The sequence below is a fragment of the Equus caballus genome, chromosome 12 (genome assembly GCF_041296265.1).
Source record: "Equus caballus isolate H_3958 breed thoroughbred chromosome 12, TB-T2T, whole genome shotgun sequence".
In the NCBI taxonomy this organism is placed as follows: Eukaryota; Metazoa; Chordata; class Mammalia; order Perissodactyla; family Equidae; genus Equus; species Equus caballus.
In genome coordinates this window covers 46,227,079-46,252,975 of record NC_091695.1, presented here as the reverse complement: position 1 = coordinate 46,252,975, position 25,897 = coordinate 46,227,079, and the positions used below count along the sequence as shown (strand labels likewise).

Here is a 25,897-nt window from a genome sequence, read left to right as displayed (position 1 = left end):
ACTGACGGCTCCCTGAATTCTTGGGCTGGATTTGGTGAGCGCTAAAAGGAACTGGATTCGTTAAGCGCTGGGGAGAGGTGTTTTTCAATGGCTGCAATGGTTGGTCAGTCAACCTAACTTACGTAAGGTAATAGCCAAAAAAAAAAAAAAAATTCCACAATGGAAATACAGCAGGTCGATAACAGCCGGGGACGGCTGGGAAGGAAGGAAAAGTGAAAGGTGAGATTAGGAGAGGCTATTAAGTGTCTCAAATATAATGACCGGGCGAGGGGGAAGAGGGGCGGGTTCCTGACGCTGCTGGCGGGGCTGGGGGCTCCAGGTGCGGCGGACGCCCGAGAGGGGATGCTCCAGACCGCGCACCTGACAGTGATGACGACCTCCAACCCGCTCGCACCTGCACCAGGTGCTGCAGAGTCCCTGGACCCCGGCGGGGTGAGACCCGTGGACAGCGGGCTTCTCGCGGCCACAGGTCCTCGCCCCCTGAGCCCGGCGCTGGGGTCACCGGGCGCTGGGGTCACCGGGCGCTGGGGTCACCGTGCGCTGGGGTCACACGGCGCTGGGGTCAGGGGAGCGGGCGGCGCGCGGCCCCGAGAGCCCGTCCCTTGGGGGCGCGTCCGCCGGGGGTCCCGCGGGCGCTCGCAGGGCTCTCCCTCCCCGGCGGGACTCCGCGGGCCTCGCCCCAGCCGCCCGCGCCCCAGAGCGCCCCGCTCCCCGGGGTCCGACCCGAATCGGCCGCGCGGCCGCCGCGGGAGGGAGCCGGACCCGCTCCGCCCGCGCCTGCCTCAGTCTCCCGCTCCCTTACCTTGCTCGCCGGCGGGAGCGGGCGAGGAGGCTCCGGGCGAGCTGGGGGCCCGACCAAGGCAGCCCGCGCCCGCGCCCGCCCCGCGCCCGCGGCCCCGGCCCCGCGCCCCCGGTCACTAAGGCCGGCCCGCGGCCGGACACTGGCGGAGCGGAGGAGGAGCGGGCCCGGCTGCGCGTCGCCGGCGTCAACGTGCCCGACGTCGGGCGCGTCGGCGCAGCGTCAGCACAGAGCGCCGCCGGCCCGCCCCGCCCCCCCCCCAGGAGAGGGGCCGCGGCGGCCCAATGCGCAAGCGCCGCCTCTTCAGGTGGGGCGGGCTGCGATTGGCTGGCCGCAGACGGGGCCACGCCCCCTCCGGCCCCGCCCCCAAGGCCCGGCTCAGGTGCGGTCGTCTCCGCCCAGCCGGTGCTCCGGCCTCTGGTCCTCGCCCCGGGGGAATCTTCCACCTCCAGGGCTGCCCCCAAATCTTTTCCTACAGCCACGGGGACCCCAAAGGCCGTTATCGAGCGTCTGCTGTGCATCCAGACACTCCCCACACGTCACGTCCACACACCTTCCAGGAGAGCGCGCCCAGGCGCAGGTCACCTGCTCGCAGCCGGTCGGAGCCCGCGGTGTCGCCTCTCCTTGGAACCGATCCTTACAGGACTCAGAAGGACGCCGTTTCTGCGCAAGACCCATTCACCGAGCTTTACCTGCTGTACTCGGGGAGGGTACAGAGATGGGCAGAGCTGGACGCTGAGGCTCCTGGGCGCTGGGTCGAGAATGCAGCCTTTGGAGCCAGGCACACCTGGTTCAACTCGCAGCAGATCCTTTTCCCTGCGGCGTGGGCCTGGGCAACTCAGGGGAACCCGGATGGGATTCACTGCCCCATCTGTAAGATGCGAAAATGACACAGATCTACCCCAGGACTGTTATAAGAAATAGAGTTTATAAAGAGCAACTAATTGAGAACCTGGTAGGGGCACTCTGCAAATGGTGGTCATTTTTATCCTTTTCAAACATTATTATCCTTAATCATGTTTTATCCTTACTCAAGCTTTTTAAAACATCTGCTATGCGGCAATTCTTTTGCTAGAATTTGCGGATACAGAGGTTAATAAATCCACCGTTAATAAATTAAAGAAGATGCTCCCCCCTCAGGGTTTGACTCCTGCAGCACAAACTCTTCACACACCAAAAATGTCGAGGAATCATTGCCAGGCACCACTGGCCACTGTCTGGCTGTTGGTGGTGAGGCAGCCAGGAGCCCGTGACTCACCAAGTCTGAGTAAAGCCTGCACAGGGGGTGGGTGAACCCTCCCAAGGCAATTCCTTGATTCCCTGTTGTGAGCTCACCAACAGCAGGTGCCACCCCTGATTGACTTTCCTACTTCCCAGGGTCCAGGATAACACCTTCTCTTCATTCTTGTATTCATTCCTTCAATAAGTATTTGTTGAGTGACTACACGTAAATATGGATTTGCACACCTGATCCAGGGTCTGGAACGGGAAAATTTCCAACTCTCTTCAAGTGTACCAGCTTAATTCATCCAGCCCATATATTCACTGTGCTGTCTCTTAAGAAATCATGACAATATCAAGATTTAGTTCGACAGGGTAGAGCACTCATTCATTTCCCAAACATTTGTGGAGCACGATGAGCCAAGCATGACCTAGATTTTGGGAACACAGAGCTGTCTAAGACATCACTTCCCCCCAGTTCACAGCCTGGAGGGAAGGAGAGAAACAGTATTACAATGTCTGTCCTATAAGCAGTGTGTGACAGACGTGGGGCTGTGGGACCACAGAAGACAGAGGAACCAGCTCTCCAACCGGCATCATGGGGGCTTTACAGAGTGGGTGACATCTGAGCTGGGTCTCAAAGATGAGCAGTTTCGAAAGCAGAGAAGGGAGAAGCCCGTTTGGCATAGCTCCAGGAAAATAAGAACCCCAGATTCCACTCATTTTCATTCATTTATTTCATTCCCCTAGATTGAAAAATCGGTAAGAGGAAAATTATAAACAACTTAAATGGCCAACAAAAAGAGATTGGTTACATCCTTGCTCTTCCAAATGACAGAAAGCTTGGTGACACTTCAGTCATGTTTTAGATAACTATGTAATGACATGCAAGATGCTATATCCCAATTGTAGTGGTAGTTACACGACCATGTGTGCTTGTCAAAGTCACAGAACCGTACACTAATGTGTAAAGTAAGCTCTAATTTTTAAAAATGGTAAAAAGACTTTTTTTTTTTAAAAAAAAGCAAGTTACAGGGGCCAGCTCCGTGGCTGAGTGGTTAAGTTCGTGCGCTCGGCTGAGGCAGCCCAGGGTTTGGATCCTGGGCGCGGACATGGCACCGCTCATCAGGCCACGTTGAGGTGGCGTCCCATATGCCACAACTAGAGGGACCTGCAACTAAGATATACAGCTATGTATCAGGGGGGATTTGGGGCGATAAAGCAGGAAAAAAAAAAAGCAAGTTACAAACAAGTATATACAGTGTGAGCCCAAATTAGAAAAAGAAAACGGTCTATGTTTAGATGAAGCATATACTATGTAAAAGTTATTATCTTGTGTCTGAAAACCTCTAGAATGTTATTAAAGTGATAAAATTGTAATAAAATGAATTTTACATGAACTATTTTTGAAAAGTGAAATTAAATTTTGTCTCAGATTTGTCAGTGAAAAACCTATGTCTGTATGTGAAAATATTGATACTGTATTCAATTAGGTTGGTACATTTCTCTCTATATGCATATACTATATATATATATTTCCGGAAAGAGATACATCAGAATGTTGGCAGTGGTTCTCTTTGAGGGGGGCTGTGGGTAGTTTTCATTTCCTTCTTTGTGCTAGTTTGTACTTTCCAGATACTCTATCGTGAGTTGCATTATTTTCATCATTAGAAAAAAAAAACCCACAAATGTTACTTTAATAAAACCTAGGCAAGAACCAACGATGGAGAATTACTCTCAGGAAGCTAAAATGACTTTTCAAGGCAGTCATTATCTATACCATCCAACTAAATGATTTCCCAGAGGTATTATCTGGAAAACGTTTCAGAGGTTGGGTGACATCCTTGTAAGCTTCAGTCAGGAAAGCCATGAACACAGAAAATGTTTGCACTGCAATTCTTCTGTTAATGTTGCGATAAAGAAAATAAGATAAAACAGGAGGGGAGGGGTAGCAAGTTCGTTGCTATGCCCAGGGTTGTGTTTTCGCAAATGTGTGCGCCACACTCGGCTCCCTGGATGAAGTGGTTAGCTGTCAACCTTGAGCATGCCCCAGCCTCCTCTCCTTTCTGGGGATGTAAGCAGCCCAGGAAGAGGGTCCCTGCAAGATCAGAGGGTAGCCCATCTTCTGCCGTAGAGGTCAGGGTGTGTCCCAAATCTAGAATATGTAAAGCCACCTGATGAATGTTGGTGTGTCAATACGGTCGGGGGCAGGTCTGAGCTGGGGGCGGGTGGTGGGAGATGTGGCCCTCCTTTTAAGACGAGGAAACTGAAGCCCAGAGAGGCAAAAAAGGTTGGCCCACTGGCACCCAGCTCTTTCGGGGCAGAGCTGGGGCCACAGGCTTGAGTGAACCAGGGGCTCTTGATTCCTGATCTAGGCGCCACACTGTTGCGACCTTCGAGTGGTCTCTTTAAAGAACAACCCAAGAAGAGGCATTCTATCCATGGGTCTCCGATCCCCTTCAGAGGAGATGGGGCCCTGGGCTTCATTAGCCTGGTGACTTTAGCCGTAGAGTCACCCGTATGTCTCTGCCATGGTGGAGGTGGGAAGACGAGGAGAAAAGGAAAGAAAGAGAACCACCATTTTACTAATTCTCATTTAATTCTTAAAATAATTCCCCACGTGGCTGTCCCCGCATCCTTCCCATTTTGCAGATGAGGAAACTGAGGTCCGAGTGGCCCCTGAGCGGGGGCGATGATCAGCCTGAGTGTTCCGGTTTCCATGGCAGTTCTATTTCTCATAGTCAACCGACTATCTAAAGTTTTGGTCCAACGATAAGCCTGACGGGAGCTTGGTTGGTGCATGTCAGTCCCGGAGAGCACAGATGCGCCTGGGGGAAGTGATGAGAAGAAAATCACACTGGCAGAGCATTTTTCTGTAACCTAACCCATAGAGCCTCACTTGATCCTCCCCAGGACAGCTTTCCTCCTTTCACGGAGGACACGGAGACTCAGAGAGGTTAGACAGCCTCTCCAGTGTCCCACAGCTTATGATTTGGTAGAAGCTGGGACTTGAACCCAAGACTAGCTCCAAAGCTGGTGTTCCTAATGCTATATCAAAAGTCGTCCCCAGCCCGGTGGCGCAGCGCTTAAGTGCACAGGTTTCGCTTCCGCGGCCCGGGGTTCACCGGTTCGGATCCCGGATGTGGACATGGCACCACTTGGCAAGCCATGCTGTGGCAGGCATCCCACATATAAAATAGAGGAAGATGGGCACGGATGTTAGCTCAGGACCACTCTTCCTCAGCAAAAAGAGGAGGATTGGCAGCAGATGTTAGCTCAGGGCTAATCTTCCTCAAAAAAAAAAAAAAGGAAAGTTGTCCCCAGGCCCCCGAAGCTGGGAACAAAACCCCTTCACTCAGGGCTGAGCCACCAAGGCACGGACACCCGATGCCCACTGAGGGTCGATGGTGTCTCTCGGCCACCTGTCTGAAATGCACCCCAGTGTCCCAGCACGATGCCAGACACGGGGCGTCACCAGCTCTGAGAGCATTTCATGGCCTCCTGCACAGGCCTGAAGACTTCCGTCCCCTTCGTCTGTATAATTATATTTTAAAAGCAAGTCATAAGCTCCTTGCGACTTGCTGCTCTTGACAGCTTCATTATGTGCATCAGATGGAGCCATCTAACAAAACTGCCCAGGCTTTGTCGAGAGCAGGGCCCACACAGAGAGTTCAGACTCTGCGAGGGCTAGCCCGGAGCCCGGCTCGTACCTTGACCTCAGGCAAGGGACAGAACCCATACTGAGGCTCAATCTCCTCATCTATCAGATGGAGATCAGAACACCCACGCTAACTACCACTCTGGGACAGTGTGGGATTCACGGCTGGAAATGCGAGGTGACCGCCCTGGCAGCCCTGGCTGGCTCCCTGCCTGGTCACCTTTCTTCTTTCACATAGTAGTTATGAACGTAGACTCTGGGGCCCGGTGGCCTGGTTCAAATCTTGGCTCTGCTTCTTTCGCTATGGCTGTGTACTCTTAGACAAGTTGCTTGACCTCTCTGGGCCTCAGTTTCCTCATTTCTAAAGTGAGGATGATCTTGCCGCCCTGTAGGACGGCTGTGAGGGTTAAGTGAGATGGAAAGGGCCATATAAGAAATCACTACCGAAGGCTGGCCTGGTGATGCAGTGGCTAAGTTTGCACGTCCACTTCGGTGGCCCAGGGTTCGCCAGTTTAGATCCCGGGTGCGGACCTACACACCGCTTGTCAAGGCATGCTGTGGCAGGCGTCCCACATATAAAGTAGAGGAAGATGGGTACGGATGTTAGCTCAGGGCCAGTCTTCCTCAATAAAAGAAAAGAGGAGGATTGGCAGCAGATGTTAGCTCAGGGCTAGTCTTCCTCAAAAAAAAATAAAAAGAAAGAAAAGAAAAGAAAAGAACTCACTATTGACACCAGTGGAAGTCTTTTTTCTCTGGGCCGTGCCCATCCCCCCTGAAGAGGATCAGGATCGGTCCGAGTCGGCTGGCATCGTTCCCCTTTGCTTCTGATAAGCTAAGAGAGGGCCTGGGCCCCTGTTCTCATCAATGCCACATAAGGGCCAGTGTGCAGGGTCTTCTGGGGTTTTCCTCCCTGATAAAAGAGAGAGCAGTGTGGGGAGAAAAGCCTGTGGCTTCCGCCCTTTTCTTCCTATTTGCTCCCCGCCCTTGAGGACGTGTGGCTGGGAGCTGTGACAGCCAACTTAAGGCCCCAAAGCAAGACACTGCGCATCGTGTCTCTGGGCAAGAATTCCTTCCCGCCCTTTCTCAGGAAGGTGATGTTTTACCCATCCCCAAGTAGCGAGAAAAATCAGTCAAGAAACCAAGGAAAAGGGAAAAGTGTTCTCACTCTCTTTAGAAAATTAAACTGAACAATGAACATGGGGAGGCTGTGGGTTGGAAGGCATGCACGGGTCAAGTCAAAGCAAGGACAGGAATGGCTGTCATGTGGAGTTGAGGGATAAGGCTGACATTTCAGGAACCGCGACGGAAGCGCGTGGGACAGAACCAGCCACCACGGAACCAGTCGGTCTTGTCTGTGGCTGTGGCGTGTTGTTGGTGCCTGCTCTTGACCCTGCCCCCGCCAGGGCTGACTCACTCCTGCAAATAAAATAAGTATTCGTGAGTTTATACACACAGTATCCTTCGCACAAATCCTGAGTGGCATTCTAAGGAATAATGAAAGTCCTTAAATTGACACCTTCACTCGTTCAGGCGATTAGCCTCCCGAAGGTATCGGATGGCACAGTATTTGAATCACACTCAATAACACTTGCTGGCATTTTCTAGTGTTTGAATATTCCCTGTAGGCTACGGGGTTTTTTTTGTGAAGTGGACGAAGTAACTTCGTCCTTAAAAAAGTAACCTTTTTTAATGTCCTGGTGGATGAGCCTTGAGGACATTAGGCTAAGTGAAATAAACCAGCCACATAAGGACAACTTCCACCTGCGGGAGGGCCCTAGAAGAGTCAGATCCACAGAGACAGAAAGTAGGATGGTGGGTGCCAGGGGCTGGGGGAGGAGAGTCAGTGTCTAATGGGGACAGAGTTTCAGTTTCGCAAGATGAAACAGTTCTGGAGACGGATGGTGGTGATGGTTGCACAACGGTGTGAGTGTATGTCGTGCCACTGAGGTGTACACTTAAGAATGGTTAAGATGGGGGCGGGCCCCATGGCCGAGCGGTTGAGTTCACGCTCTCCGCTGTGGCGGCCCAGGGTTTCGCCGGTTCGGATCCTGGGCGTAGACATGGCACCGCTCATCAGGCCACGCTGAGGCGGCGTCCCACATGCCACAACTAGAAGGACCCACAATTAAAAATATACAACTATGTACTGGGGGGCTTTGGGGAGAAAAAGGAAAACTAAAATCTTTAAGAAAAAGAAAAAAAATGGTTAAGATGGTAATTTTTATGTTATATATATTTTACCACAATAAAAAACAGCGCCCTTTGCTCCTATGGCCCAACCGGCAGATGCTGTGGACATACTCCTGAAAATTTGACCAACGTCAATGCCAAACGAAAGAAATTTTCCCACGACTGGAATATTTGTCATGAAACAAAAGATCAAGGTTATCTGATAGGGCAATTACTCTTTTAAATATTAGATATTTGTGGGATTATTTTTAAATGTTTGGAATGATTTTTCTTTGGCATGTATCTTTTGCTAACATTCCCTTCCTTTAATGTTTTCTGTTTTCAAACGTCCATATCAGATAGAGATCATTTTCACACGCTATTTATTTTTTATTATTTTTTTTTTTAGGAAGATTAGCCCTGAGCTAACTACTGCCAATCCTCCTCTTTTTGCTGAGGAAGACTGGCCCTGAGCTGACATCCGTGCCCATCTTCCTCTACTTTATATGTGGGATGCCAGCCACAGCATGGCTTTTGCCAATCGGTGCCATGTCCACACCCGGGATCCGAACTGGTGAACCCCGGGCCGCCGAGAAGCAGAACATGTGAACTTAACCGATGTGCCACTGGGCCAGCCCTCACATGCTATTAAAATATGTAATATTGTCAAAATATATTCATTTATGATAAGAAGACCCACGTGTTTGTGATTTTTTTACAGAAAACCTCTGAACCTTCTTATTATGGTCACATCACCTAAAAGCATGCAAATACAGTGTTTTGAAAAATACAGAATAGTTCGGGTTTGGGGAATTCTAGTTTCTTGTTCCCAAGTCTGGAAGATTAATATCTGTTGGGAATTTGGAAACCGTGACTGCTGACATACTGAGGAAAAGATCGCACGGAGAGGCTGTGCCAACCAGCACACGTCCCCACCGGACTTGTTAAGTGAAATAATAAATGAGTGTGTTGTTTGAACACCTTTAGCGGGATGACCCGGTGCCCGCGGGGGAGGGCAGTCCAACCAGGAAAGGCTTTTTCTTTCTTCCTGACACTTCCTGAAAGCCACTTTAACTTTTATTGATGATATGAGAGCTGTTAGATGTGGCAATTTTTATTTCGCTCATTTATTCAGCAGCCTCTGTAATGTTGGGCCACTTTATGCCAGGCGCTGGGCCAGGCAAAGGAAATACATCAACACATCAAGATGTCAGAACTCACAGTCTAGGCAGAGAAACAGATGAATAAGCAAAAATTGGCATCTGGTTTGAAAATGGCGTGTGCTGCGGCCGGTGACGGCTGCTGAGATGGGCTCCCGTCAGCTGGATCCCCTAAATCGAGAAGTGGACGTGAGGCTGCCCCGTGGCCAGGAGCTCCCCTCGGCCCTTCCGTTGCTCCCCTTAGATGGGAAAGGAAACGAGCTTCTCTGGGGAGAAGCCAGAGAGAACAGAGTGAACACAGTGTCGATTTCCCGATGAAGCCATTTGTCAGGCTGAGAGCTCTCACACGCACTTTGGATCTTTGTCTTAGAGGATCTGGTTGTCAAGCTACACTGCTAACACCAAGTTAATTTGGAACCAAAGGCTTGGCTCTTCGTGTACAAAAATTGAAAAAGTTGGAAAAATTTTCGTTTGGAGATTGGCGTGTATTTGAGTCAGCTCAGGCTACCACACGACCGCCCACAGACCCGGTGGCTTGAACGCAGACGTTTATCATCTCCCGGTCCTGGAGGCTGGACGGCCGAGGTCCAGGTGTGGGCAGGGCTGGTTCCCCCTGAGGCCTCTCTCCTTGGCGTGTAGATGCCGTCTCCTCCTTGTGTCCTCACACGGTCGTCCCTCTGTATATATCTGTGTCCTCATCTCCTCCTCTTATAAGGACCCCGGTCACACTGGATTAGGGCCCACCCTAGTGACCTCATTTTAACTTAACCACCTCTTCAAAGACCCCAATCTCCAAATACAGTCACATTCAGAGGTGCTGGGGGTTAAAACTCCAACATAGGAATTCAGGGGTACGATTCAGCCTGTCACAGCCACCTCGCCAGCATCCTTGGCTATCAATGGTGCAGACACACTGGTAATCTTCTCCCACCTTCAGTGTTAACTTCTTGCCTCCAACATTTCCATTTTTCCAGCTGTGACATTTAACAAGCCTAAGTTGGAATGGCCAGGGCAGGCTCAAAGATTGCAGAATACATTTTACTTCATTGAAAGACTTGTTTTAAAAATGAATCTAAGGCCCACCCCGGTGGCCTAGTGGTTAAGTTTGGCATGCCTCCACTTTGGTGGCCTGGGTTCGGTTCCCAGGCGTGGACCTACACTACTTGCATGTCAGTGGCCGTGCTGTGGTGTCAGCTCACATACAAAAAAAGGAGGGAGATTGGCAGCTGTTGTTAGCTCAGGGCGAATCTTCCTCAGCAAAAAAAAAAAAAAAAAAAAAATCTGAAAACTCTAGAGCTGAGAGAAGATTCCTAAATCCCCATTTTTCAAATTATATTTTTCACTGTCATGCCTAAAAGAAGATCTGGAGTCCTTTCTTTATAGGCCTCGGTGGAGCTGTAAGTTGTCAGTGACAGTTTGCGTTTCTGTGTGCCTGGCTGCAGATTTCTTTATCCTGCCTCTCGTCTTGCTCTCATGGTGTGTTCAGAAACGTGTTCAGGGAGGAATCCGTGATTTCCTTGTGCTTTATAGATTTTCTCACATCTGATGCTTATTATCGGCCGCTTCTTTGTGTAGCAGGTGAGTTTAAGACAAATTGGTCGGATCCAAAGCACAAAGAAAAATGTCCCCACGTACAAGAGAGACAGACTTATTTCCCATGAACAGAGCCTTGACAGCCTGCTCTGGCCATCCCACATCAATGCCCTAGGCCCCGCTCCCACCGTCCTCATTCGCTCCTGGCTTCCACTGATGCCTGGCGCTCGGACGCTCACTCCTGCCACACTCTTCCTGGCCGCGAGACGACGAAACGGCGGCTCACAGCTTGGCCAGGACCGATGGAGAACACTGTCGCTGTCCCCTCCAGCCCGTCGTTCTCGGAACCCGCTGCCTGTGACTCAGAAAGAACACAGAAGGGGAAATGAGCCCTGTTTCTTGGGCAATGGGGGGGTGGGGATTTTTTTTTTTTTTCCAATTTGGGTTGAAATATTTAGCTCTGAGGAACTCTTCCCTCGAGCCAGGCCGGGCGCAGCAGGGTCTGTGCAGGCGGAGGAAGGCCCGGGGCAGCGCGCGAGGAGCAGCTCGGAGAAGCAGGGCTGTAAAAAGGCGTTTTCTGAACTCCTGGGAGAAGTGAGGGCCCGTGTCATGTCGAAACAAGCTGACCCCTCATCCGGAGGCCACTGTGACTGGAACACAGACGACACACACGGTTGAGCAGGAGGTGCCGCCGCGAGGGGCTTCCAAGAACTGGTCCTCCAGGAGAAGCAGGCGGGGCTCCTGGTCCCGGGTTCTGCAGATGTGCGCTGGCGGGGGGGGGGCGGCTGCTTATGACGGGTCACCGTGCTTGCTGGTTTGGCCTTTCTATATTAGGCGGAATGAGAACGTGCATCTCTTGGCGGGGGCCCCCCATGAGTTTCCACAGTGTGGAAGCTGCGGAGGGCCCTTGGCGCTGCTGGCCCTTTCCCACGCCAGAGCCCAGAGCAGGTTACAGCAGGTATGGGGGAGGGGCCCTCGGGGAGGGCCCGGGAGAATCTGCTCTGGGGCCAGGGAGCAGGATCATCACCCTTGGCTGGGGGCAGGGCCAGGGCAGCAGTCTGTCCCTCTGTCTGTCTGTCTTGATCTCTAGCTCAGAGCAGGTGATCAGTCACCATTTGTGGAGCGATTGATGCCCGGCTGCCCAACAAGGTGGCAAGGCCAGCGTCAGCGACAGGGTTTGCCCGATGCTCTTAGTGCCGCAGGAAAGGTCCCAAGGACACCACTTGGAGTAATTCCTTCCTCCGGGCCCAGCTGGATGCCTGACTGCGACCCAGCCCGCCCTGCAGGCTCCTGGGAGCCGGGCCAAGCAGGGTCCGGATGGCCCACGCCCGGCTTCATCTATTCACCCACGGCGATCTCTCGAGGGCCCACGAGGAACAGGACGGGCAGGATGCTGGGGGCAGATAAGCCTGAAACAAGTAATTACTCCATCATTTCTTTAATTCCAAGGTGAGACATACCCAAAGGAAAGGACAGGTGCACAGAGACTGAGGGCAGAAGCAAACCGTGCTGGATGCTCCAAACTGGTCTGATGGGGGAGGGTGGTGGGCCAGAGCGGGCAGCGCGGAGGGCAGTGCGGGCGGGAATGAACCGCTGCCCCGCTCTGTGCTCAGCCGCATCTCCACAGACCTGCACAGGCTCCCGAGTGACCTCCGGGCAGCCTGGGCAGGACCCCTCCTCCTCCATCAGGCTGAGCATCTGGAGAGAGGCAAGACCAGAAACATCCCCGCTCTACCGGGGGCCCTAACCGTTTGGATCAGGCACCTCGATCACTAAGTAAAGTTTGGGAACCTTCCTCTATGTAGCGCATAAATAGTGGTTCCCCAAAAATACGTCCGTGTGCTGACCCCCGCTACCGGTGAAGGTGGTCTTATTTAGAACAAGGGTCTTCGCAGATGTCATCAAATTAAGGATGTCAAGATGGGACCATCCTGGGTTTAGGAGGAGCCCTACACAGAATGCCTGGGGCCTTACACAAAGAGGAGAGGATGCAGACCCACGGGGAAGAAGGCCACGAGTGGGCGGAGGCGCGCTTGGGGGGTGCAGCCACGGCCCAGCACCACCGAGGCTTCGGGCAACCACGGGAGCTGGGAGAGAGGCACGGACCGGATTCTCCCTCGGCCTCCAGAAGGCACCAACTCTGCCCACACCGTGATTCCGGACTTCTGGCCTCACGGAAATGTAGGGAATCCATTCTGTGGTTTCAAGCTCTCCCGTTTGTGGTAGTTTGTTACAGGAAACGAATATACTGTAACACCCGCATAGTTATGTATTTATGCGATAAACAGAAATACTCCATATTAATAACCTATGTGTGTATTAAGTCGCAACGCAGCCGGCAGAAAGCAGGAGCACAGGAAGGGGGACGGGAGAGGCACCATCAGGGGTCCTGGTCACCTGCGGGATGGAGTGGCGGGTGCAGTCACTCAGGAGCCAGGGAGGTCCCGGCGGGTTTGTGTTCCTGCGGGTGGGGGTCCGTGGGCATCTGCATTATCTTATGGTTATTTTCACCTCTGTTCTTTTGTCTGGATGAACGAGCTGGTAATAAAGGGTTTCTTTAAAGGGTGCAGGTTTTGGGGTCAGGTGCCCGGTTCCTTCTCTGCACGCTCTGCCAGTGGCCTGGGCGGGGGGTGGGTCTCCAGAGCTCCCTGAACCTCAGTTTCCCCCCTGGGCACCCGGGGGTCTGTGATGGTGCACCTTACAGAAGTGGGGAGACGGGAGTGCCTGGTCAAGGGGGCATGCCTTATGGGTCCCCAGGGACCAGGGTGGGACCCCAGCGGGGAGGGTGGCATCCAGACACGCACCTGGTCCTTACCGCCGTTCAGGTCCTCTCCAATAAGAGGGAAAAAGGACGTCCCTTCTCGTCACCTCCCCTGATACCTGTTTACAATGTAACTTATGCTTTTGTGTAAACACCTTGGTCCCAGACAGGGGCTGGCCAGCTGCTTTTGCTTCTAGGCTAGAATGCTCATTGCGCCACTGTCTCCATCCCCGTGGGTGGCTGAGAAACAGGTTCCATCTGCCCCCTGACCTGTTGCTCAGCTCGTAGTGTTAACTCTGGGAACCCGAGGGTGGGTTGTGCTCCTGCACCCCCCACGCCCCTCTCCGCTCCGCGTCCCTGGACGCTTTTCTCCTCGCTGTGCCTTCCGTGAATGTTTCCAGGTATTGGCCAGCGTCTCCAGGATGGCGAAAGCAGCTGGGGGCAGGGGAGGCTGTGGGACTGCTGTGAATCTCCTGGAGGCCTGTCCCTCAGCCGCAGCTCCACAGGCCGCCCTGGCGTCGGGAAAGCTTGCCCATAGCAGCGCTGGCTGAGTCAGATCGTGCTCCTCCCTGGCTTCTGACACACTTGGCACAAAATCCACAGCTCGCCCAGCTCCACTCAGACTGGCCTTCTTTGTGGCCCTCAAACCTGCCAAGCTGGTTCCTGCCCCAGGGCCTTTGCACTGCTTGCTCACTCCTTCCTCCTCCTCTGACCTGGCCCTTCACAGGGCTGACGTCTCTCTGTGGCTGAGTTTTTACACCATGAAGTCACCTCTTCTGGGAGGTCACGCTGCCAGGGAGCCCCTTTCATCCGGCTTGCCTCTCCTCTGCTCCCTTCTCAGAGAGGAGCTCTTTGCCCTGCTCCTGGCTGCCCTTGGTCCCAGTGGGGAAGGGAGAAGCCAGGAGCCTCAGGCAGTGAGGCAATGAGCTCAGTCCTGGTGGGGGACGAAGAGAGAGATAACCGGGCCACCTCCCTTCCCGCTACTGCAAGCCTGTGATGTTTGCGAGGCCAGATGCCGAGGACACAGAGTGGGCAAGAAGGCACAGCCTCGGCCCCCCAGGGACCTAAATTCCATCAGAGGAGGCCAAGTGTCAGGGAAGGGAGCTGGCGGGGAGTCTAGGAGCCCGGTGGAAGGACCACCTCAGGCTCGGGGAAGCAGGGCGGCCTTCCTGGAAGAAGCAACATTGAAGGCGGGACAGAAAGGATGAGAAAGACTTAGTCATGTGGGGGAAGAAGGGACAAGCCAGTGCAAAGGTGGGAGGTGAGAGTTCACTGAGGCCGGGGGTCTGCTCGGCCCTTCATCCTTTCCTCCCAAAGACCTGGGGGGGGGGGGGTGCTCCCTTTGCCCCGCCTGAGGGAGAAGGGGTTCCTCCCTACCAACCCCTTCTCGGGGGCAGGCTGGGGACAGCAGAGGGAGCCCCAGCTGGGCTGGCACGTCCCCTCAGCATGGAGGAGCCAGCGCCCTCCTCGGCCCTTTCCCACGGCCGCAGCAGGCTCGTCCCCCAGCCGTGCCAGCCGGGCTCCAGGGGAGCGTGGGGGAGGTGCAGACGCTGCGGGCTCCCACCCACTGGCCGTGCAGCGACTTGCTCGGGGATAACAAGCTTCAGTCACTCATGAGAAAGATAATGAAGACCTCCAATAAAAACCAAAAAAAAAACCAAACCAGACCGACACCTCCCCGCTATGGCGCGCCAGGGAGCCGGGAAGAGAGGGGAGTGGTTTCCCCAGGGCTCTCGGCGGGACAGAGCCCGTCTGAGACAGTGGAGAAAGGAGGCAAGGAGCAGGCTGAGGATCAGGGCCAAAGCCCCAGGTCTCAGGGGGGACTCTCGCTGCAAGGACAAGAGCAATTGCAGTCACGCTGAGGCCCGGAAGCACTTGGTTTTAGTTGTGCTCGGGGCCACGTCCTGTCCTCACTCAGGCCCAGGGAGCACAGAGCAGAGCCCCACGCAAGGCCAGACCCAAAATCACTATGGGGAGCTCCTGGAGCAGATCCACAGGCCTGGCGAAGACTGCTTCTACGGTCCCCCTGAAATCAGCTGATGACATTCAAGCCCATTTGATGACACAAGTAGCAGTGGTCAGCCCAAAGCCATGCGCTGTGCGAGGCACTGTCTTCCGGGCCAGACCACCTGGGTATGGATCCTGGCTCCCCCTCTTTCTGTGCAAACTTGGGTTGGTGACTTTACCTCTGTGTGCCTTGGTTTCCTCATCTGCAACGTAGGAGTAACCACAGTACTCCTGCAGGACTATTCATGCTCCAGTACTCTGGTACTCCTAGAGGTCGCCGTAGGATTTGATGAGTGAGCCACACGAGGAACGTGCGCGGGGCAGCACTCGGCACGCAGGAAGGGGTCAACAGTCCCCAGCTGACATCGGCACCTTCCTGCCCTTTCTGGGCACAGGGTGGTGGCTGTCTGGAGACAGATGCTCTAAGGCTGCCAGGGCCACTCACGGGAGGCTGTGCGCCCCACAGGCCCTGCCACATGGGCATCACTCAGCCATCTCCTCTAGGGGCAAGGAGTCCATGCGCTGCAGGCCCCCTGCTGTCACTGCTATTCTTATTAGTCTTCCTCGCTCTTTCCACGCTCAAGGAGGAATAGATTTTCCCTCTCGGTGGCTCCCCGTGCAGCCTCCTCACGGGGATGGAGAGGGCAGGTTGTCTGTGCTGGGGTGCATAGCGGGCAGAGGTGCCCCTTTTCCAGCGTTGGGGACCTCGGGCAGACCCAACACCCAGCCTGAGCCAGGAGGCCAGCCCCCAGCCACCACTCACTTATAACACGCTCATGGAGCATCTGTCGCATGCCAGCACCGCTCCGGGGTCGGGGATGTCACGGTGAACAAAGTCAGGTGCGGGCGTCTAACCCGCAGGGGCATCCGATCCTACAGGGAGACCTGCCAGCATCACCAGAACTCGACGTAAAGACAGCCGCTGAGTCCACCTGCCCGAGAGGAGCCTCCGAGGCCGGTGCGTAAAGTTGAACCACAAAATGCAGCCTGTTTTTTGCCCCAGCCGCCCCCCGAAACGGCTCCTGCTCCGGAATCCGGAATCCGGAGCGCCCAGCTCAGCGTTTCTCTTACCCATCCCCCACAGCACTGACCCCGCTGACCCCACGCCCTCCCCTCCCTCCCAGCTGTGAGCAGACCCCCTGGCTCCTTTTTAGGGCTCCTCGCCCCGTGGTGACCCCTTGAGCACCGGGATTCCTTAGGGCTCCGTCCTGAGCCGCCACGCCTCTCCATCTGTGCTCCCCGGGCTATCTCATTCTTTCCCGAGGTTTCATTTACCATCTCGATGCTGACGGCCCCTGTCCCGGGTTGAATGGGGTCCCCCCCAAATTCACGCCCACCCGGAACCTAGGAATAGCAGCTTCTTTGGAAGTAGGGTCTTTGCGGATGTAATTAGTTAAATTTAGAAGAGGTCACACGAGGGGCCGGCCCGGTGGCCCAGCGATTAAGTGCGCACGTTCCGATTCTCGGCGGCCCAGGGTTCGCCGGTTCGAATCCAGGGTGTGGACATGGCACCGCTTGACACGCCATGCTGTGGCAGGCGTCCCACATATAAAGTAGAGGAAGATGGGCATGGATGTTAGCTCAGGGCCAGTCTTCCTCAGCAAAAAGAGGAGGATTGGCAGTAGTTAGCTCAGGGCTAATCTTCCTCAAAGCAAAAAAAAAACAAGAGGTCACACTGGAATAGGGTGGGCCCTAAATCCAGTGACCAGTGTCCTTACAAGAGGATTGTGTGAAGACAGACAGGGAAGAAGGCCATGCGCCATGATGGAGGCAGAGACTGGAGGGAGGGAGCTGCCCCCTAAGGAACACCAGGAGTTGCGGAAAACCACCAGAAGCTCCACGAGGCAAGGAAGGATTTTTCCCTTGAGACGTTGGAGGGAGCGCGGCCCTGCTGACGCCTTGATTTAGGATGTCTGGTCTCCAGAACTCTGAGAGAATCGATTTCTGTTGTTTTAAGGCACCCAGCTTGTGGTCATTTCTTGTGTCAGCCCCAGGACATTGACACAGCCCCCAATCTGTATCCCACCGTGACCCGTCTCCTGAACGTCACACCTGCATTTCTACCTGCCTGCCGGACAACTCCTCTCTCTCGAGACCCGTTCCCACTCCGGAACTCCTGGTCCGGGGGATTGCACCACCAGCTGCCCGAGCCACAGCCCAGCCTTCACCCAGACTCCTCCCTTAGCCTTCCCCCCACATCCAGTGACTCACCGAGCGCTGTGCATTCCACCTCCAGAATCTTTCTTGGAGACCAGAGAGACGAAACCAAATGCAACGCTGGAAACTTGATGGTCCCTCGCTTTCAAAACAAACAAAACCCAACCATAAAAGACAGCCTGGGAATAACCGCGGGAATCCGAACGCAGACCAGACAGCAGATGCCGTTCCTGCTGACTTTCCAGTGTGATACTGGTCTTGTGGTTCAGGAGGAAAACGTCCTTATTCGGGAGATGCAGCTGAGGGACTCAGGGACAAAGCGTCGTCGTGTCTGCAACACACTGTCAAACGGTTCAGAAAAAGGAAATCTACCTGTTGCTATCTACCCGTCAGGAGAAAGCAAATGAGGGGACATGTTCACGATGGCTGGATCGAGGTGGAGACGCATTGTTCATCAGCTGTTCCTTCAACCCTTCAGCACGGTGAAAATCTTTACAGGAAGAAGTTGGGGCATCATTTGCTCTCACCCGTTCTCTCGACCCCCCTGCCCGTGCCCTGCCCCAGGCTTCCTCCACCCCCCCAGCCCGCATCTCCTCTGTCCCAGCTTTCCAGCGGGCTTCCTGGCACCGTAAGTGCTCAGCGCTTCCTCCCCCGCCATCCACTGCAACCCATTGTCCACACTGGAGCCAGACTTATCTTTGAAACAGAACCTCCCCACGTCCCTCCCGGCTTGAAGCCCCCAAGCCTGCTCTTGGGACAAAGTTCCTGTTCCTTAAGCGGCCCACGAGGTCCTTTGTTACCTCTCCAGTTGGGCTCTACTCTCAACATCAGACTCAACCCTCCCTCCGCGCTCTCTCCACTCACCTTCGTACCTCCTACCCTTCACAGGGAGTGTCCTTCCCCCATCTCCGCCTGCCTGTTCCGCCTTCAGGTCTCAACCCAGGTGCCCCTTTCCTGCAAGCCATGCGCCTCCACCGTGTGCTCACGTGCACGTTTACTCTGTACGTGAGCTATCAAAGCTGGGATGCTGTGCGGTGAATACTTTCTCATGGCGTTTCTCCCCCACTTGACAGTTGTCTCCACGAGGGGAAAGACTGGGACTATATTTGTCATAATCTCCTACCCTCCTGGCAGAGGACCTGGCACATCGTGGGTGCTTAATAAATAACTGATGAGTGGATGACTTTATTGGGCTGGCTGGATGGATGGGTGAATGTATGGAGGATGGATGGATGGATGGTTAGATGGACAGATGGGTGGGTGGATGGATGGATGGTAGATGTATGGATAGATGGATGGATGGATAATGGATGTGTGAATGGATGGGTGGGTGATGGATGGATGGATGGATGGATGGACGGATGGGTGGATGGATGGGTGGATAGATGGTTGGGTGGATGGTTGGGTGGATAGATGGTTGGGTAGATGGTTGGGTGGATGGATGGGTGGGTGGATGGATGGCAGATGTAAGGATAGATGGATGGATGGATGATGGATGTGTGAATGGATGGGTGGGTGATGGATGGATGGATGGACGGACGGATGGGTGGATGGATGGGTGGATAGATGGTTGGGTGGATGGTTGGGTGGATGGATGGGTGGATGGATGGATGGCAGATGTAAGGATAGATGGATGGATGGATGATGGGTGTATGAATGGATGGATGAATGGAGGGTTGGATGGGTGATGGTTGGATGGATGGATGGATGGTTGGATGGATGGATGATGGATGTGTGAATTGATGGATGGATGGATGGATGGATGAAACGAGGGTGCCACGAGACTCCAGAGGAGGTGGGGTCGGGTCTGACTGCAGGAAGCTTGCTAGAGGAGCTGCGAGGGCGGCATTTGGTGCTGGCTGTGACTGAGTGAGCGCTTCCTCTCTGCTGGGTACCAGACCAGGCCCTTCACGTGGGTTGCCTCCCTTCATCCATGGCAGCGCTCTCAGTGAGATACCGTCCCCTTTCCCAAGGCTCATTTTAGCCGTAATTATTTTTTTAAAAAATTTTAAATAAGTAACACTTGTATTTGAACAGCATTTAAAAGGCGCAGGTGGATAGACAATAATAAACGCGCTCTCCCGCTGCTGAACCCCCAGACTGTCGCAGACATAGCAGGACCCCCCAAAACATATTGGATTGATGACATCTTACGCATGAAGAGACTGGAGCTCAGAGAGGGTCAGGAACTTGCCCAGTGTCTCACAGCGTGACAAGTCAGCAACATAAGGGTTTGTAATCGGCTTCCTCTAGCTCCAAACCTGCCCTCCAGCCGAGGAGGAGAAATGGGTGAGGAGGGCAGGTGTGGCCGGAGATCCTAGGCAAAGGATCTCTCTCGGAGGCGGGAGAGTCACGGCACGCTCTGGGGACGGGGAGGAAGTCGGCCAGGGCAGAAGGTTATGTCAGGAAATAGAGTGAAGCTCAGGTGGGCATCCAGGCCTTGAATGCCAGGCCAGGGAGCTGGCCCCGGCTGCTCTTGAGGGCAGCGCTGGAAGCAGCCGCAGGCCGGGCAGAGGGAAAGGACAAGTGCGACCTGTTTGGAGCTCAGAAGGCAGGAGGCCTGGGCGAGACTGGAAAGCTGATATTCCAGAGTGCGTTGAAGACGGCACGTGGTGGAGAAACTAGCCAGACGTGATCTCGGAGCCTCAGTGGGGACGTCCGCACCCGGTCCTACCTGCTCGTCCTCACCCAGCGTTCCTCGGTCACATCCAGGCTCACGGGGGGAGCCCGTGAGGCGGGCCAGGCAGGCTGTGGCCGTGCCCCGCAGGGACCTGGCTGGACCAGGGCCGCCCCCTCCTCTGAACGCTGACTTCCAGGATCGGGGTTCCTGCCACTCTGAGCCTCGGTCTCCTCCTCTGTACAATGGGTTGGTGCCTCTCTTTAGGGTGGCGGCGCCCGGGAGGCATGGCGAATGCCAGCGCCAGTCCCTCCCCTCCTCTCTGGGCCTAAGTTTCCACATCTTTGAGATGAGGGTGCTTGCTAAGGATGGTGGTAAAATCGCGGGGTGCTCCCGGCTGAGCCGAGACCGAGGTGGACTGTGGGGTCGGTTCCGCCCTTGGTGGCTTCCGCACACACGATTCGCTTAAGGGAAGAAACCTGCAAGGAGGAGCCTCCTAGGGGTGTCAGGGGCCCGAGACTGGGGAGGGGAGCCCAGGCTCCTCAGGACACAAGCATCATCTGGGATAGCCGTGTCCGGGGTGGCGGGCGGGGGGACCCACCCTAGGGAGCATCTTGGAAAGGCAGGATGGGGGGTTGCTTGTCACGGTGATTGTGGGTCCTATTGGACATATACTGGGCGGAGGGGCAAGCAGCTAGATGATTCTAGACACTGCATTTCAGGTGAGTGAGAGGGGCTGTACTTATTCTAAAGAGGGGACACTGGAATCCTGACATAGGCTACAAGACAGGTGTACCTGGAGGACACTGTGCCTAGAGAAACAAGCCAGACACAAAAGGAGACGCATCCAGGTCCCCCGGGGCGACGCTGCTCAGAGGTGCCAGAGGGTGGATTAGACCCAGGTAGATTTCATGATGGCGGGCGCAGGCATGCTCCATGAGTATCTGGTCTTACATGCACTTCTTTTTTTTTTTTTGTCCTGAGGAAGATTAGCCCTGAGCTAACATCTGCCGCCAATCCTCCTCTTTTTGCTGAGGAAGACTGGCCCTGAGCTAACATCCGTGCCCATCTTCCTCTTCTTTTTATGTGGGGCGCCTCCACAGCATGGCCTGACAAGCGGTGTGTAGGTCTGCAACTGGGATCCAAACTGGCGAACCCCAGGCCACCTAAGCGGAACGTCTGAACTTAACCGCTGTGCCGCTGGGCCGGCCCCGACGTGCACTTTTTAAAGAGTAAAACCTTTTTCTTTTCCTCTGCCATGGCTGGTCCGTCAGAGAGTGGAGCTGAAGGGGTGGCCCCGACAAGGTGCCATGGAGAAGAGCTGGAGGGACCCTAGCGTGGGTGTCACTGGGGTGACGGTCAGGGGTATGTGTGTGTCCTGGGTCTGCTGTAACAAATGGCCACACATGGGGAGGTTTAAAGCAGCAGGAACGTGTTCTCTCACAGGCCTGGAGGCCAGAGGCAGCAGGGCTGGCTCCTCCTGGAGGCTTTTGGGAAAAATCTGTTCCCTGCCTCTCTCCTAGCTTCTGGCGGTGGCCAAAAATCCTTGGCATTCCTTGGGTTTTGGCTGTGTCACTCCAACCTCTGCCTCTGTCCCCACACAAGGTGCTCCCCGTGTGTCTCTCTGTCCAACTGTCCTTCTTCTTATAAGGACACCTGTCATTGGATTTAGGGTTCACCCTACCCCAGTATGACCTCATCTTAACGCGATTACATCCGCAAAGACGCTATTTCCCAATAAGGTTAACATTCAGAGGTGGCAGGGGGACGTGCATTTTGGGGGACACTATTCAACCCAGTAGAGGGGGGATCATGAAAGGGACCCCAAGCTGGGGTCCACTGCTCTGCGGCTTTTGTATTCTCTGTGATCAGGGATCAAGGGGGCTGGCCGGGTGGACGCCAGGAATGCTGTGCAACAAACACGCACGGTGGCACCTGCTGTTCAGTTTCCTCTTTGCAGAAATTCTTAATTCCGTGCTGCTGCGCTGGAGGGGAGGTGAAATCAAGCTGGAAGGCTCTGCCAGGCTCTAGAAGGGTTGTGCGTGAGGAGAGGCCGCTGGGGTTCTGGGGGCCACGCTGATGATGGAGACTGAGCACTCTGCAGGGCGGGGGGTGGGGCATGGCCACCCTCTGCTCATCCAGCTTGATGGCAATGCCCCTTCTGAGCGCCAGCTCCCCTGTGGTGTTCCCTGCTGGTCCCCAGGCACCTCCCCCTGCTCACCTGGCTGGGCGAAGTGCCCCAGGCCCTCTCTCCGCCGGGTGGATGGCCACTCCACGTGATCCTGTAGGACCTCAGTGTTGCCAGCTGTCTACTCCTGTGGGCTACAAACAGGATGCAACCTGACCGAGGTGGGGTCGGAAGAGGGGGACAGATACGGAGAGCCAGGCGGTAACAACATGGATGCCACCAACACAGAGATCACTTATGGACACCTACTCCTAGTCACATATTTTCCACCCAGAAATCTCCCACGCCCCCTCTGAGGCCAGCATGGGTGTTATCATCTTGGCAGGTTGTATTTTCCAAAAGATGGTTGTGACAATGTCCCACATGCTCTTCTGGAACCTCCCCACTGCCCCATCCAGGAGTGGAGCCCAATTCCCCTCCACTCGAGCCTGGATGGGCTGGTGGCCGGCACCCACCGTGAGCCGCAAGCCATTCCACAGGCGGTTCAGCTGCCCCCCGGCTGCCATATTGGGAGGAAGCCCAGAGGAGACCCTTGGGGCCAGAATGACCCAGCTGAGCCTCTCCTGAGTCCTCTGGGGGACGGGAGCGGGATCAGCGTTGCAAGCCACTAGGTTCTGGGGTGATTTGTGTGCAGAAGCAGATCATGGGGTCATCAGCCCATTTCTCAGGTGAGGACAACAAGGTAAACTTGCCTAGGGCCACACAGCAAATACACATGAGAGTTGGGTCCAAACCCAGTTTGCTGACTTCAAGGCTAACACATTCTCCACCTGAACTTATCCACAAGCGCAGGTCAGTGACGTCACCTGTGCCAGGAAGAAAGCCGCTCGACGCCCTTCCCTGTGCGTGCGGAAGGAACAGCGCTGGGCTCGGGTCACAGATCTGGGGTTGGAACTGCAATGTGCACCTGCTAGTCTGGGGTCCAGGCCAGCTGACCCTTGGCCTCGCCCTCTCCGCCCAGCCGGCGTCTCCTGGTAGTTTCCCGAGCACCTGCTGTATGCCATGCTCCCGCCAGGTGCCCGGAAGTCAAACGTGAAGAGTGAGCTCCCCATGTCTGTCACAGGGCACCCGTCCAGTGAGGCGGGCAGGCGCCGACCGTCCATCGCCAGCCAGCCCCATTGCGGAGGGATGCACTCATGCACAGGGTGCATGGCCTTGTAACAAAGAGAGCAGCCCTCAGGTTCAGAGCCTTGACGGGTGGCCACAGCTGTCAATAGTTTCAGAATATTATTTTTCGCTGCCTTCATTTTTTAGGCACCTTCTGTGTACTCCAAGTGTTTCAGTCGGTGTTAGGTTGGCAAGCATTTGAAATCCCCAAATCACAGTGGCTTCAATAAGAGAAGTTTATTTCTCTCACACAAATGCAGTCCTGAGGTAAGCCTTCCAGGGCTGGTAGGGAGGCTTTCGGACCATCAGGAATCCAGACTCCTTCCATCTTGTTGCTTTACCCCTCATGGTTCAAGATAGCTGCCGGTGCTCCAGCTATCATGCTTGTATTCCAGCCAGAAGGAAGGAAGAAGGGGATGCTGAAGGGCACATGCTCCTTTCTTTAAGAATACTTTTAGGAAGCTCCACCTGTCGCTTCTGCTCACATGTAGAACTTTGGTTGAATGGCCACACCCTGCTGCAAGGGAGGTTGGGAAATGTGGCCTGGCTTCTGGGCAGCCATGCGCTCAGCTAAAAGCCAGGGATCTCAGGTAAAGCAAGAAGGTGTGAACAGGTACTGGGAGCACTAGCTGTCTCTGCCCCAGACTGCTTTCCTTCCGTGATGGAGACGTCACATTTTCTTTTTAATGTAAAGGTAAGTGAGGAAGGAAAATCGCCAAAGAAAAAACGGAGGAAATCAAAGAACAGGTGGCTCATGGCTCAGGCGGAGATTGCCAAGCCGGCCCTGAGTCTTGGAGAGGCGGGCACCACGCTGTGAGCGCAGAAAACCGGAAGAGGAGGATGGCCGGAGGATCAGGGTGGGGGAGGTTTCATTTTTAGGGTGCGATCCCCAGCTCCGTGCACAGAGGGGCCTGGAGGGGGAACCCCGGGAAGCAGCAAGGGCTTGTTCCAGAAAGGGTCTGAGCCAGGCAGGGGAGCTGGGGGGCCAGGAGCCCGGGGGAACACTGAGGAAGGGGGCAACCTGCCTGCTGAGAGGGACACAGGAAAGCTCGCCAGGTCGGGGAGGGGGTCCTGCCCGCTACCTCTGTTTGCTTGGGGAGTAGGAGCCAGGCCCCCTGCGGGTTGGGGGCTGCAATGGGGTGACCCTAAGTGAGTGAGGGCCGCTCTGGTTGGGGTGGGACACGGGGCAACTCGCCCTCGCCCAGCGCTGACCTCGTGGGCACCGTCTCATCGTGTCCTTGCTGCACAGTAAACCGCCACCGCTCTGTCCCCGAGGCATGGTGGGAGGAAGCTGCGGCCGGTCTCTGGACTCGGAACCGGCAGAGCGGGTCCCCATGGAGTCCGGCTGCTGCCAGCACCCCATCCGCCCCGAGGCCAAGGACACTGCCTGGCGCGGTGTGGGGGGCCGGGCGGGGGAGGGGACCAGAACCACATGCTGGGGATGAAGGAATGAGCTGAGTGAGAGATGGATGGAGGCTTTGCTCTCTGCCAGCTTCTGTGCCCACGTGTACCCCCTGCAAGAGTCACAGGGGACCACCTCACGTCCCCTCTGCAGGCAGCTCCTGGTGACGAGGGTCTGATTTCCCAAAATAAAAGGGCGTGGGGGCCGGAAGCGCTCCACCCCAATCTGGGCGCGAAGCCAGCGCACGCTGTCTCTGTGGCACGGCCAGGCTTTCGGCAGAGGGTTCTCGGAGCCTTATTGAACCGGGGCTGCCCCGCGCCGGGCAGACACACCTGGCTGCTCACGTGCCCCCACCTCCAGGGGACCCACGGCCCGCCGGGAGACGGGACAGTGGCAGCTCGGGCAGCCTTCCCTGGGCCCCCCCCCCCCGGACAGGATGCTCCCCACCCCCGGCTGGGCCAGTGTCTGGGCCTGCCGTGCATGCCCGGGAACTAGAAGTTTCTGCAGGGCGGGCCAGCTCCTCGGTCTGGCCGAGTGACCAGAGACCTCCCTCTTGCGCCTCCTGCTGCGAGACCCCCGGGCTAGCCACCTCCCTTTCCCTTCGCGTCCACGGGAAACGACCTTCCTTAACCACCCGGGTTCCTGTGAGGCTAAAAGAGGAGGCGGGGCCTGGGAGCAGCGTAAGGAAAACGGAAGCTGCCACCCGGCCTGGACTAAGGCGCGCCCCTCCCTGAGAGAGGATTTGCCTTACTGCCTTCTTTCCCTGTAACTCAGCTGGAAAGGTGAAGTATGGCCCTTAGGAATCCAGCGGTTGTGTTTTCTCCTTTTCCAATGAACAGACACAGCCGCCGGATCTCTAATAAAGTGAGCCACATGGTTAATCACGTCATTGTCTGGCTTAAAATATGTCGCTGACTCCTTTTCGTCTAGAAGATAAAAATCTAGACCTTTCCTTTACCTTCAGGCTGCGAACACTTTCCTGAATCGGCCCGGAACCAGCCCCGCTAATCTGCTTGCTGCCTCCTGAACAAGTCCGTCCATTTCATCCCTCCTGGCCTTTGCACTTGTTGTTTCTTGTGCCTGAACTGCTCATCGGCTAGTGAACTCCTACTTATCCT

General features: G+C 55.2%; 1 protein-coding gene across 19 annotated transcripts in view; it reads right to left on the bottom strand.

Moving 5' to 3' along the window:
* Positions 1 to 997, bottom strand: part of LOC111775994 (PTPRF interacting protein alpha 1) — a 99,598-nt gene extending 98,601 nt beyond the window's left edge. For all 19 annotated transcript variants that reach the window (XM_070228971.1, XM_070228975.1, XM_070228974.1 and 16 more), the window contains exon 1: positions 803 to 997. The gene's annotated coding sequence lies outside the window, so the exon portion shown is untranslated. The remainder of the gene's footprint in view (positions 1 to 802) is intronic.
* Between the last annotated feature and the right edge of the window lie 24,900 nt (positions 998 to 25,897).